Source organism: Triticum urartu, chromosome 5, assembly GCF_003073215.2.
Source record: "Triticum urartu cultivar G1812 chromosome 5, Tu2.1, whole genome shotgun sequence".
In the NCBI taxonomy this organism is placed as follows: Eukaryota; Viridiplantae; Streptophyta; class Magnoliopsida; order Poales; family Poaceae; genus Triticum; species Triticum urartu.
In genome coordinates this window covers 355,287,633-355,303,643 of record NC_053026.1, presented here as the reverse complement: position 1 = coordinate 355,303,643, position 16,011 = coordinate 355,287,633, and positions in this window count along the sequence as shown.

Genomic DNA, 16,011 nt, shown 5'->3' with positions numbered 1-16,011 from the left:
GACACGAACCCTTCAGTTCAAGGACACCACAGCACCCTGCTACCTCTTGAGCACTGCATTGGTTTTCCCTTGAAGAGGAAAGGGTGATGTAGCAGAGCAGCGTAAGTATTTCCCTCAGTTTTTGAGAACCAAGGTATCAATCCAGTAGGAGGTCACACATGAGTCCCTCGCACCTACACAAACAAATAAACTCCTCGCAACCAATGCGATAAAGGGGTTGTCAATCCCTTCATGGTCACCTACGGGAGTGAGATTTGATAGATATGATAAGATAATATTTTTGGTATTTTTATGATAAAGAGAAATAAAGATGCAAGTAAAATAGATGGCAAAGGAAATAACTAAGTATTGGAAGATTAATATGATGGAAGATAGACCTGGGGGCCATAGGTTTCACTAGAGGCTTCTCTCGAGAGCATAAGTATTACGGTGGGTGAACAAATTACTGTTGAGCAATTGACAGAGTTGATGTAGCGACCAGACCTCAGACGGTCTGATCTCTGTGCTCCGGTGTCATCCCTGGATCAGTAATGCTGACACCACACAGTACTCGGAGGATTTACAGCAGAGTAGCAATCACACACTTATTACATCGAGTGTCTCAAACGAGAACTTATTACAATAAATATGGCTTAAGGCCATGTAATAACGATAACAGCGGAAGGCTTGGAAGATAAGTGAGTCCATCAACTCCAATGGCATCACTGAGTATAGGACCACGACCTAAAAACTCCTTAATCATCGTTTGAAAAGTCTGCAACATTAACGTTGCAGCCCGAAACGGGTCAGCACATGGAATATGCTGGCAAGGTAACACATAGAGAATAATGGAATGAAACAGCTATACTATATGCATGTTTGGCTGGTGGAAAGCTCTATGGTTACAGTTTTGCGTAAAGCCAAATTTTCCCTACTTCAAAGGAATAAATTTATTTAACTATCATGGTGGTTGTTAAACACTGAGAATGGTTGACAGCATTCTCAATCCCAATTAAGTAACATCATTAAAACCCAACAAAATTAATTAGAGTAACATGATGAGATTCACATGATAATCCAAGTACTAGACACTCAAGATGTCCATAACCGGGGACACGGCTAACCATGATTAGTTTATTACACTATGCAGAGGTTTGCGCACTTTTCCCCACAAGACTCGATCGCCTCCGTTTGGTTTCTCGCACTGCATGGTGTTTGAGAAGACGGATGACCGAGACATAGTCTTTCAGAAGCGCTAGCACCTTACGATGGGTAGACCGTACCACCTACATCCCCTACATCTGCTAGTCTACCACTGTAAGAGTTCGCACAACTTAGTCAACTATGCTAAAGCCCATAATAGCTTGTGGCTGCACACAGAAGTTTCTAGTATGAATAGTCTCATGATCCCTTTGAGCCTGGGTGGCGGTCCAAAAGAAAACAGGCAAGTCCTGGAATACCCAGGTGCCTCAATCCACCCAGATGTGTGTTTAAATTGCCACCTTAGATAAACCATTAATTAACAATCTCACATCTGTCATGGATATCACTCACCCAATCCACGTCTACTAGCATAGCATGGCATAATAAGCAAACGTAGAAGTAACTCCCAAAGGTTTGATAATAAACAGGTAATAGGTACTACCTCATCTACTTCCCATCCCATAATTTAATTGGATCCTAATCATGCAATGTGTGAGGATTGATCTAATGCAATAAAACTGGGTAGTAGAAAAGGTATGATCAAAGTGTTACTTGCCTTGCTGATGATCCGCGAAACCTAACGATTCGAAGTAACAGGCGGCGCACTCCGGGTATTCTATCGCAGACAAACAAACAAGCATACAATAAGTACTCATGTAATGCACGGGTAAAACTCAAATAAGAGATCTAACCAGAAAGTTCAACTTAAGAACTCCGGTTGGCAAAAAGAATCAAATCGAACGAAGCAACCAAAGTCAAACGGCGAAAGAAAACAAATTCGTTCTAGTAATCTGGATCTAGGGCAAATTTTATAGTAGCAAAATCTTGTTTAAGTTGGTTAAACGGATAGAGGGTTTCGAGACGAAACTCTAGGCACTTGAATCGCCTGATTCTGATAAACGAGCGAAAAGTTAAACTAAAACGAAAATCGAATCAGGAATCGCGATCAGAGAAATCGCGAATTTAATCCGAGAAAAAGAAAAACGACAAACGCCGAATATATTTTTTCAGCATGGAAAACGAGGCGCGACGAACCTCGGCGGCGAGATCCGGCGGCGGCGGCTTAGGGCGCTTTAGGGTTTCCCCCGGGGCCGGGCCTCGGCTTATAAAGGCCTCACAGTCGGTGTCCAGGTCGGACACGGCCCGTTAAGTCGGTTTGTTTTTTTGTATTCCGCTTGGAAGAAAAATAAAAAGAAATACTAAACGGACTCCACAAATTCCGAAATAAATTTTCACGGGCTTCTAAGATCAAGTCGCACAAGGTGAACATTTATTTGGTACCTAAATGCAATTTTGAAAAATGCACTTTTTTCCTAAATTCAAATAAAACACTGAAAAACTCCGAAATAAAATCTTATTTGATTTTATTATTAAATCCTCAGTATTTCTTTATTTTGGGAAAGTCATTTTATTCCCTCTCTCATATTTTTGTAATAGAAATAATTGATGATAAAATAAATAAAATCAAATGATCATATTCTCAAAATTTGAGAAAACTCAAATATGAAAATAACGAAATCCCCAACTCTCTCCGTGGGTCATTGAGTTGCGTAGTATTTCTAGGATCAACCAAAATGCAAAATAAAATATGATATGCATGATGATCTAATGTATAACATTCCAAATTAAAAATTTGGGATGTTACAGTTGAGCATAGTTATGAGAATATCTAGGTATGATCATGTATATAGGCATCACGTCTGAGACAAGTAGACCGACTCCTGCCTGCATCTACTACTATTACTCCACACATCGACCGCTATCTAGCATGCATCTAGAGTATTAAGTTCAAGAGAACAGAGTAACGCTTTAAGCAAGATGACATGATGTAGAGGGATAAACTCATGCAATATGATATAAACCCCATCTTTTTATCCTCGATGGCAACAATACAATACGTGCCTTGCTGCCCCTACTGTCAGTAGGAAAGGACACCGCAAGATTGAACCCAAAGCTAAGCACTTCTCCCATTGCAAGAAAGATCAATCTAGTAGGCCAAACCAAACTGATAATTCAAAGAGACTTGCAAAGATAACCAATCATACATAAAAGAATTCAGAGAAGATTCAAATATTTTTCATAGATAAACTTGATCATAAACCCACAATTCATCGATCTCAACAAACACACTGCAAAAGAAGATTACATCGAATAGATCTCCACAAGAGAGGGGGAGAACTTTGTATTGAGATCCAAAAAGAGAGAAGAAGCCATCTAGCTAATAACTATGGACCTGTAGGTCTGAAGTAAACTACTCACACTTCATCGGAGAGGCTATGGTGTTGATGTAGAAGCCCTCCGTGATCGATGCCCCCTCCGACGGAGCTTCGGAAAAGGCCCCAAGATGGGATCTTGTGGATACAAAAAGTTACGGTGGTGGAATTAGGGTTTTGGCTCCATATCTGGTAGTTTGGGGGTACGTAGGAATATATAGGAGGAAGGAGTACGTCGGTGGAGCAACGTGGGCCCCACGAGGGTGGAGGGTGCGCCTGGGAGGGGTAGGCGCCCCCTACCTCGTGCCTTCCTCGTTGATTGCTTGACGTAGGGTCCAAGTCCTCTGGATCATGTTCATTCCGAAAATCACGTTCCCGAAGGTTTCATTCCGTTTGGACTCCGTTTGATATTATTTTTCTGCGAAACCCTAAAATAGGCAAAAAAACAACAATTTTGGGCTGGGCCTCCGGTTAATAGGTTAGTCCCAAAAATAATATAAAAGTGTATAATAAAGCCCAATAATGTCCAAAATAGGATATAATATAGCATGGAACAATAAAAAATTATAGATACGTTGGAGACGTATCAAGCATCCCCAAGCTTAATTCCTGCTCGTCCTCGAGTAGGTAAATGATAAAAACAGATTTTTTTATGTGGAATGCTACTTGGCATAATTTCAATGTAATTCTTCTTAATTGTGGTATGAATATTCAGATCCGAAAGATTCAAGACAAAAGTTCAATATTGACATAGAAATAATAATACTTCAAGCATACTAACTAAGCAGTTATGTCTCTTCAAAATAACATGGCCAAAGAAAGTTATCCCTACAAAATCATATAGTCTGGCTATGCTCCATCTTCACCATACAAAGTATTTAAATCATGCACAACCCCGATGACAAGCCAAGCAATTGTTTCATACTTTTAGTGTTCTCAAACTTTTTCAATCTTCACGCAATACATGAGCATGAGCCATGGACATAGCACTATAGGTGGAATAGAATGGTGGTTGTGGAGGAGACAAAAAAGGGGGAAGATAGTCTCACATCAACTAGGCGTATCGACGGGCTATGGAGATGCCCATTAATAGATATCAATGTGAGTGAGTAGGGATTGCCATGCAACGGATGCACTAGAGCTATAAGTATATGAAAGCCAACAAAAAGAACTAAGTGGGTGTGCATCCAACTCGCTTGCTCACGAAGACCTAGGGCATTTTGAGAAAGCCCATCATTGGAATATACAAGCCAAGTTCTATAATGAAAAATTCCCACTAGTATATGAAAGTGATAACATAGGAGACTCTCTATCATGAAGATCATGGTGCTACTTTGAAGCACAAGTGTGGTAGAAGGATAGTAGCATTGTCCCTTCTCTGTTTTTCTCTAATTTTTTATTTGAGCCTTTTCTCTCTTTTTTATGGCCTCTTTTTTTATTTATTTATTTAGCCCGGAGTCTCATCCCGACTTGTGGGGGAATCATAGTCTCCATCATCCTTTCCTCACTTGGGACAATGCTCTAAAAATGATGATCATCACACCTTTTTATTTACTTACAATTTCAACAATTACAACTCAATACTTAGAACAAAATATGACTCTATGTGAATGCCTCCGGCGGTGTACCGGGATATGAAATGAATCAAGAGTGACATGTATGAAAGAATTATGAACGGTGGCTTTGCCACAAATACAATGTCAACTACATGATCATGCGAAGCAATATGACAATGATGGAGCGTGTCATAATAAATGGAACGGTGGTAAGTTGCATGGCAATATATCTCGGGATGGCTATGGAAATGCTATGATAGGTAGGTATGGTGGCTGTTTTGAGGAAGGTATATGGTGGGTGTATGATACCGGCGAAAGGTGCGCGATATTAGAGAGGCTAGCAATGATGGAAGGGTGAGAGTGCGTATGATCCATGGACTCAACATTAGTCATAAAGAACTCATATACTTATTGCAAAAATCTACAAGTTATCAAAGCAAAGTATTACGCGCATGCTCCTAGGGGGATAGATTGGTAGGAAAAGACCATCGCTCGTCCCCGACCGCCACTCGTAAGGAAGACGATCAAATAAATAAATCATGCTCCGACTTCATCACGTAACGGTTCACCATACGTGCATGCTATGGGAATCACAAACTTTAACACAAGTATTTCTCAAATTCACAACTACTCAACTAGCATGACTCTAATATCACCATCTCCATATTTCAAAATAATTATCAAGTATCAAACTTCTCATAGTATTCAACACACTCATAAGAGAATTTTATTATTAATCTTGAATTCCTAACATAATTAAAGCAATTCACCATGCTGTTTTGTAGGACTCAAAATAATCCAAGTGAAGCATGAGAGAACAATGGTGTAGCAACCCGACCTCAGACGGTCAAGCCTTTGTGTATCTGTGCCATCCCTGGATCGGTATGCTGGCACACACAGTACATCAATGTATATATCAAAGTGCAATCACATGTATAAATAATGTAAAACTGATATATACCTCATAAGTCTCAGCGGAAACAAACAATCAGGTGTGGAGTCCCATCAACGCCATTGGCAGGTTGAGTGTAGACCGTAACCCTCTACCGTACTCTTACTCGTCGGAAGGAACATATCTGCAACATGAGACGTTGCAGCCGTGTAGGTCAGTACATTGAATGTACCGGCAAGATCACAATATGAGAAAGCAGATGATAAAACTATTCTATATGCAATATGGCCTTGTGGCTCTGTGTTTGATGTTTTTGCGTAAAAGCTGGTTTTATTTTCCCTACAACAAAGGAATATCAGGAGTCTGTACTACGGAGTTTTCTGTCATGACATGGTTCCGCCAACCGATGTCTCATACCCAAATCATCATAAGTTGCCCACAATTATGTTATCAGTCCGGTGTTGAGAGTTCCGAGATAGATCCAAGTCCAGAGGCTCAAATTGTCCATAACCGGGGACACGGCTAATCGATTAGGTTTTAACCCTCTGCAGAGGTTTGTACACTTTACCTGCAAGATTCGATCCCTCTTTTATGTTCTCGCACTTCAGGGTGTTTGAGAACAAGATGACCGAAACATGGTCTTCCGAAGAGTTCCTCTGACCACTGTCCGGTGCTCATCCAATCCTACCGTAGTTCTACATCTTCTAGCACCGTCCCAGCCAGAGTCACCACTAAGGTCAACCAAGCCAGAGCCCATAGTGACTTGCGGTTGCACAGGTAAGCTTCCAGGCATGAAGTATTCTTCCGTCTCTTTAAGCCTGGGTGAAACTTTCCGCAAGATGTCATGGCGCTTCTCCATGCATCCCGGCCATCCACTGGTTTCTCCAGGGTGCCCGTCAACCGTCCTTCACCCAGTAGTGTGTATTGAATTCTTGTCTCGAGTCTCGAAATCTTGAGGAGTCCTGAAGATGCAGTCCTTGCCGATGCCATCATGAAGTTGTCGCCATTGACGTAGAGTCCTCCTTCTTCACACCACTCTCATGCACTCATACCAAACCCCGTCTACTACAGCGTAGCATTAAAACTATATAACGTCCCGGTCTTGATAACAGGGAGATGGGTTCCTACCTCATGCATTCTACTCAACTACAAGAAATCAATATCACTAATGGAGGGATTATTGAGATGGTGCTACTACATGCAAATAAAACATAGGTATGAAAAACATGGTCAAAGTGAACTTGCCTAGTAAGTTGATGAAGAATAATAACGCTCTCAGAATAATGACTTAGTAGAACTATTCTTCACTCCGTTGAAAATCTATATATTCAAACATATCATTAATATAAGCAAACATACTAGCAAGCAATTCTAACACTCATATTAAACCAACAAATAAATTGCAAAACAACAAGGGACACCAAATAAGAACAAAGGAAAACTACATAGCAAAACTACTAAAGAAAACTCTAAGACATATCACAAAACAGTTTTGTCCTAAGTAAAAACTTAAAAACAATTAAAACACTAAACTAATAAATTAACAGAAAATACAAAGTAAAACAATTAAGTTAACAGAAGGTATTTTTCATAAACTTTTATTAGCAAAAAGAAACACCTAAAAACTATATTTTTTAAACTCTAGTTATGATTAAAACAAAACAAGAAAAATAAATAAACATTATATTTTTTGTAAATAAAATTTCACCCTATATAACTACAGAAACAAATCTGAAATAAAATATAACAGAGGTTAAAATAAGTTTTAAAAATAATTAAAACAACAGCAAGTTAAAAATAACCAGCACAATGTTGTTTTCGTGAAAAACAAATTTAAAAAAATCTATAAATACCCAAATTAATCATACTGTTAGGCAAGGTCAAAACAAAGCAATGGTAAAAAGAATCGCCAAAAAAATATTAATTCTAGCTCATTTTATAGCAGAAATACTAATCTGACTAAAACCCAAATAAAACAATTTTTAAAACTACAAACATGGCCGAAATTGTTTTATACAGAAACGTTAAGAAATTTGCAGACTAGAGCAAAAAGAATCAATCAAAAACTCCAAATAACCTAAGAGATATAGAATTTACGAAACTGAAACTTTTCTGTTTTAAAAACAGAAACGGAAATACAGAAAAACAAACAAACATGCGCTATTGGGCCTAGGGGGGTGCGATCTGTAGCTACCAAACGCTCGGGCGAAACTTATAAATACGTACATGTGCGTTTATTTAACAGAAGACCGGGGAGCCGGTTCGATCTAAACCGAGGAACCGATCTATAAGGAAACCCGATCTAATATTTTTTTGCACTTAACGTTTCCAAAAAAAACAAATGGAGGGATGCACTCGTTGCTTACAGAGAGGGCGGCGCTGGGAGAGAAGAAGAGCGCTGGCAAGGGCGATTGCTCCGGCGGCTCGCGGTGGAGGCGACGATGTCCAGCGGGTGGAGGACTCCGAAGGGGGTCCGATTTTTAGTTGAAGGTGAAGGTCGGGGATGACGGACATGAGCGGAGCGTCGAGATGAACTCAGTGCTCCAGCAATGTCGGGCGTGGTCCACGGCGAGGCTCCGGTGCTCCCTAGACGAGGAAACGATGTAAAGGAGATGCACAAAGATGATAGAAGTATGTTGGACAAGATTTGGTGGTTCGGGGTTGCTCACCGACGTCAGGATCTACGGTGAACCGTCTCGGCTCCAGCGAGATCCAAACGAAGATCACGTGAGGTAGAAGTGGTTTCAGCGTGGGGTTTTGGGGGCGTGGGATGAGGAGGTGGCTGGGTATTTATAGGACATGTTCTTGAGGCAGAGGGCAAGCCGTAGATAGGGTTTCCGTCGTTTGCGCGTGCGGCATGGCAACCGTGCCCGAGCTGGGATCCTCATGTTTCGTGCGACGGGAGAAGATGACAGGTGGGGTCCAGCGCCAGTGAAATGGAGAGAGGGACGCACGTGAGGGAGAGGTGGTGGCGGCACTGGTGGGAGTTCGAGCGTACATGCACGGGTGCGCTAGCGTTGGGTTGGGCCTTGGCCTGCTGGCTGGGCCGGTCGTATAAAAAAACGTTTTCGGCCTTTTAATAGCGAGGAAAACCAATAAACTGAAGAAAAAAATATATTTTATATAGGCATATTATATACCAAAATTTTCAGAAAAAGATTTTCTAAAACATGAACATATCTTGACGGCCAAATAAAATACTAAAAAACATTTGTTTTCGAAATAACTCCAAAATAGAATGTGAGTTTCAAATAATTTGCAAATGTTTTTTTTTTCAAATTTGAATCTCAATCCAAACATTGTCTTTGATCTTTTGGAGTGTCATTTTCCTCCTCTCATATTATTTTTTTATCAGAGAATTTTTACAAGATTCAAACTAAAAATCAAATAGGGATTCAAATAGAAAAAAATGGGAAAGTCCTTTTATTCCCTCTCATTTGGTTTTTTGTTTGTTTCAAATTCCACTCATTTTCAGTCAATCAATCAAACAAACAATAAAATTTAATCAATTAATATAAATTCCAAAATTTAGAATTTTGGGATGTTACAAATGGTTTCTATAAAACAAATCCACCAACGTGCTCTAGAAGATATAAGTGAAGCACTAGAGCAAAAACTACATAACTCAAAAGATATAAGTGAAGCACATAGAGTATTCTAACAATTTCCGAATCATGTGTGACTCTCTCAAAAGGTGTGTACAGAAAGGATGATTGTGGAAAACTAAAAAATAAAGACTCAAATAATACAAGACGCTTCAAGCAAAACACATATCATGTGGTAAATAAAAATATAGCTTCAAGTAAAGTTACCGATGAAAGTAGTCGAAAGAGGGGATGCCTTCCGGGGCATCCGCAAGCTTTGGCTTTTAGGTGTACTTAGATTATCTTGGGGTGCCATGGTAATCCCCAAGCTTAGGCTCTTGCCACTCCTTGTTCCATAATCCATTAAATCTTTACTCAAAACTTGAAAACTTCACAACACAAAACTTAAAGTAGAAAATCTTGTGAGCTTCGTTAGCGAAAGAAAACAAAACACCACTTCAAGGTACTGTAACGAACTCATTATTTTTTTATTGGTGTTAAACCTACTGTATTCCAACTTCTCTATGGTTTATAAACTATTTTACTAGCCATAGATTCATCGAAATAAGCAAACAACACACAGAAAACAGAATCTGTCAAAAACAGAACAGTCTGTAGTAATCTGTAGCTAACGCAAGTTCTAGAATACCAAAAATTCTAAAATAAATTTCTGGACGTGAGGAATTTATCTATTAATCATCTGCAAAAATAATTAACTAAATAGCACTTTCCAAATAAAAATGGAAGCAGTTCTCGTGAGCGCTAAAGTTTCTGTTTTTACAGCAAGATTAAAAAGACTTTCCCCAAGTCTTCCCAACGGTTCTACTTGGCACAAACACTAATTAAACACAAAAAACACAACCAAAACAGAGGCTAGATAAATAATTTATTACTAAACAGGAGCAAAAAGTAAGGAATAAAAATAAAATTGGGTTGCCTCCCAACAAGCGCTATCGTTTAACGCCCCTAGCTAGGCATAAAAGCAAGGATAGATCTAGGTATTGCCATCTTTGGAAGGCAATCCATAAGTGGCTCTCATAATAGATAAAGGTAATTTAATTTTCTTTCTAGGGAAGTGTTCCATGCCTTCCTTAATGGAAATTGGAATCTAATATTCCCTTCCTTCATATCAATAATTGCACCAATCGTTCTAAGGAAAGGTCTACCAAGAATAATAGGACATGAAGGATTGCAATCTATGTCAAGAACAATAAAATATATGGGCACATAATTCCTATTTGAAACAATAAGAACATCATTAATTCTTACCATAGGTTTCTTAATAGTGGAATCCGCAAGGTGCAAGTTTAAAGAGCAATCATCAAAATCACGGAAACCTAGCAAATCACACAAAGTTTTTGGGATCGTGGAAACACTAGAACCCAATCACACAAAGCATAGCACTCATGATCTTTAATTTTAATTTTAATAGTAGGTTTCCACTCATCATAAAGTTTTCTAGGGATAGAAACTTCCAACTCAAGTTTTTCTTCATAAGATTGCATCAAAGCATCAACGATATGTTTGGTAAAGGCTTTATTTTGACTATAAGCATGAGGCGAATTTAGCACGGATTGCAACAAGGAAATACAATCTATAAAATAGCAATTATCATAATTAAATTCCTTGAAATCCAAAATAGTGGGTTCATTAATATTTAAAGTTTTGACTTCTTCAATCCCACTTTTAACAATTTTAGCATCAAGATTTAAAGACTCCGAATTTTTGGAACGTCTTCTAGGTAAAGGTGGATCATATTCAGTCCCATCATTATCAAGATTCATATTGCAAAACAAAGATTTAATAGGGGACACATCAATAACTTTTAGATCTTCATCTTTATTACCATGGAAACTAGAAGAACATGCTTTTATAAAAGCAATCTTTCTTAGCACGCATCCTAGCGGTTCTTTCTTTGCACTCATCAATGGAAATTCTCATGGCTTTGAGAGACTCATTGATATCATGCTTAGATGGAATAGATCTAAGTTTCAAAGAATCAACATCAAGAGAAATTCTATCGACGTTCCTAGCCAACTCATCAATCTTAAGCAATTTTTCTTCAATCAAAGCATTGAAATTCTTTTTCGAGGTAATAAATTATTTAATATTAGATTCAAAATCAGAGGGTATCTTATTAAAATTTCCATAAGAATTGTTGTAGGAATTACCATAATTATTAGAGGAATTACTAGGATACGGCCTAGGATTAAAGTTTCCTCTATACGCGTTGTTACCAAAATTATTCCTACCAACAAAATTCACATCCAAAGATTCATTATTATTCTCAATCAAAGTAGACAAAGGCATATCATTAGGATCAGAAGAAACACTTTTATTAGCAAATAATTTCATAAGTTCATCCATCTTTCCACTCAAAACATTAATTTCTTCTATCGCATGCACTTTCTTATTAGTAGATCTTTCAGTGTGCCATTGAGAATAATTAACCATAATATTATCTAGGAGTTTAGTAGCTTCTCCTAAAGTGATTTCCATAAAAGTGCCTCCCGCGGCCGAATCTAAAAGATTTCTAGAAGCAAAATTCAATCCAGCATAAAAAATTTGTATAATCATCCACAAATTCAAACCATGTGTAGGGCAATTACGTATCATTAATTTCATCCTCTCCCAAGCTTGTGCAACATGTTCATGATCAAGTTGATTAAAATTCATGATATCGTTTCTAAGAGAGATGATCTTAGCGGGAGGAAAATAGTTAGAGATAAAAGCATCTTTGCACTTATTCCATGAATCAATACTATTTTTAGGCAAAGACGAAAACCCAGCTTTAGCATGATCTCTAAGCGAAAAAGGAAATAGCTTCAATTTAACAATATCATTGTCCACATCTTTCTTCTTTTGCATATCACATAGATCAACAAAGTTGTTTAGATGGGTAGCGGCATCTTCACTAGGAAGGCCGGAAAACATATCTTTCATGACAAGATTCAGCAAAGCAGCATTAATTTCACAAGATTCAGCATCGGTAAGAGGAGCAATCGGAGTGCTAATAAAATCATTGTTGCTGGTATTGGTAAAGTCACATAATTTGGTATTATCTTGAGCCATCGTGACAAGCAAGCAATCTGACACACAAGCAAACAAGAAACGGGCAAAAAGAGCCAAATAGAGAAAGAGAGGGAGGATGGAGAAAGAGAGGGCGAATAAAACGGCAAGGGTGAAGTGGGGGAGAGGAAAACGAGAGGCAAATGGCAAATAATGTAATGCGGGAGATAAGGGTTTGTGATGGGTACTTGGTATGTTGACTTTTGCGTAGACTCCTCGGCAACGGCGCCAGAAATCCTTCTTGCTACCTCTTGAGCATTGTGTTAGTTTTCCCTTGAAGAGGAAAGGGTGATGCAATAGAGCAGCGTAAGTATTTCCCTCAGTTTTTGAGAACCAAGGTATCAATCCAGTAGGAGGCCACGCAAGGAGATGAAGGGGATGTTAATCCCTTCACGGTCACCTACGAGAGTGAGATCTGATAGATATGATAAGATAATATTTTTGGTATTTTTATGATAAAGAGAAATAATGATGCAAGTAAAATAGATGGCAAAGGAAATAACTAAGTATTGGAAGATTAATATGATGGAAGATAGACCCGGGGGCCATAGGTTTCACTAGACGCTTCTCTCGAGAGCATAAGTATTACGGTGGGTGAACAAATTACCGTTGAGCAATTGACAAAATTGAGCATAGTTATGAGAATATCTAGGTATGATCATGTATATAGGCATCACGTCCGAGACAAGTAGACCGACTCCTGCCTGCATCTACTACTATTACTCCACACATCAACCGCTATCCAGCATGCATCTAGAGTATTAAGTTCAAGAGAACAGAGTAACGCTTTAAGCAAGATGACATGATGTAGAGGGATAAACTCATGCAATATGATATAAACCCCATCTTGTTATCCTCGATGGCAACAATACAATATGTGCCTTGCTGCCCCTACTGTCACTAGGAAAGGACACCGCAAGATTGAACCCAAAGCTAAGCACTTCTCCCATTGCAAGAAAGATCAATCTAGTAGGCCAAACCAAACTGATAATTCGAAGAGACTTGCAAAGATAACCAATCATACATAAAAGAATCCAGAGAAGATTCAAATATTGTTCATAGATAAACTTGATCATAAACCCACAATTCATCGATCTCAACAAACACACCACAAAAGAAGATTACATCGAATAGATCTCCACAAGAGAGGGGGAGAACTTTGTATTGAGATCCAAAAAGAGAGAAGAAGCCATCTAGCTAATAACTATGAACCCGTAGGTATGATGTAAACAACTCACACTTCATCGGAGAGGCTATGGTGTTGATGTAGAAGCCTTCCGCGATCGATGCCCCCTCCGGCGGAGCTCCGAAAAAGGCCCCAAGATGGGATCTCGTGGATACAGAAAGTTACGGAGGTGGAATTAGGGTTTTGGCTCCGTATCTGGTAGTTTGGGGGAACATAGGTATATATAGGAGGAAGGAGTACGCCGGTGGAGCAACGTGGGCCCACGAGGGTGGAGGGTGCGTCTGGGGGGGAGGCGCGCCCCCTACCTCGTGCCTTCCTCGTTGATTGCTTGACGTAGGTTCCAAGTCCTCTGGATCATGTTCGTTCCGAAAATCACATTCACGAAGGATTCATTCCGTTTGGACTCAGTTTGATATTCTTTTTTTGCGAAACCCTAAAATAGGCAAAAAAACAGCAATTCTGGGTTGGGCCTCCGGTTAATAGGTTAGTCCAAAAATAATATAAAAGTGTATAATAAAGCCCAATAATGTCCAAAACAGGATATAATATAGCATGGAACAATAAAAAATTATAGATACGTTGGAGACGTATCAGGGGTTAGATCATGGAAGTCTATCCCGTAGTAGAACATCAGCCCGCGGACGAAGGGGTGGAGTGGAAACCCTAGCCCGCGGAGGAAATGAGGGATAAATACCACCATCTCGTTGGGCTTTGGCATGGGAACGATTTGTCCCTGGGCTGGAAGGCAGCAGTCAATTCCCTTCGCCAGGTACCCAGCCGCCCGAAGCTTGGCGATGTCCTCTTCATGGACGGAGGAGGCCATCCACTTGCCTTGACCTCCGGATCCGGACATGGTTGAGTGCTTTCTCGAGACGGAGAAAATGAGAACTTGGGCGCTGGAGCTCAAGAGTAGAAGGACCCCCCAGGCGCCCCCTCAAGCAATCAACGAGGAAGGCACGAGGAAGGGTCGCGCCTACCCCCCCTAGGCGCGCCCTCCACCCTCATGGGGCCCATGTTGCTCCACCGATGTACTCCTTCCTCCTATATATACCTACGTACCCCCAAATGATCAGATACAGAGCCAAAACCCTAATTCCACCGCCGCAACTTTCTGTATCCACGAGATCCCATCTTGGGGCCTGTTCCGGAGCTCCGCCGGAGGGGGCATCGATCACGGAGGGCTTCTACATCAACACCATAGCCCCTCCGATGAAGTGTGAGTAGTTTACTTCAGACCTACGGGTCCATAGTTAGTAGCTAGATGGCTTCTTCTCTCTTTTTGGATCTCAATACAATGTTCTCCCCCTCTCTTGTGGAGATCTATTCGATGTAATCTTCTTTTTGCGGTGTGTTTGTTGAGATCGATGAATTGTGGGTTTATGATCAAGTCTATCTATGAACAATATTTGAATCTTCTCTGAATTCTTTTATGTATGATTGGTTATCTTTGCAAGTCTCTTCGAATTATCAGTTTGGTTTGGCCTACTAGATTGATCTTTCTTGCAATGGGAGAAGTGCTTAGCTTTGGGTTCAATCTTGCGGTGTCCTTTCCCAGTGACAGTAGGGGCAGCAAGGCACGTATTGTATTGTTGCCATCGAGGATAACAAGATGGGGTTTTCATCATATTGCATGAGTTTACCCCTCTACATCATGTCATCTTGCTTAAGGTGTTACTCTGTTTTCATTAACTTAATACTCTAGATGCATGCTGGATAGCGGTCGATGAGTGGAGTAATAGTAGTAGATGCAGGCATGAGTTGGTCTACTTGTCTCGGACGTGATGCCTATATACATGATCATGCCTAGATATTCTCATAATTATGCTCAATTCTGTCAATTGCTCAACAGTAATTTGTTCACCCACCGTAGAATACTTATGCTGTCGAGAGAAGCCACTAGTGAAACCTATGGCCCCCGGGTCTATCTTCATCATATTAATATACCAATACTTAGTTATTTCCTTTTGCTCTTACTTTGCTTTTATTTTACTTTGCATCTTTATCATAAAAATACCAAAATTATTATCTTATCATATCTATCATAGCTCACTCTCGCAAGTGGCCGTGTAGGGATTAACAACCCCTATTCACGCTGGTTGCGAGGATTTATTTGTTTTGTGCAGGTACGAGGGACTCGCACGTAGCCTCCTACTGGATTGATACCTTGGTTCTCAAAAACCAAGGGAAATACTTATGCTACTTTGCTGCATCATCCCTTCCTCTTCGGGGAAAACTAACGCAGTGCTCAAGAGGTAGCAACCCCGAACTCCCTCCTCAACATCTCGGCATTCATCGTCTTGTGCGAGGCCTTCCTCCGCATCCAACCCCA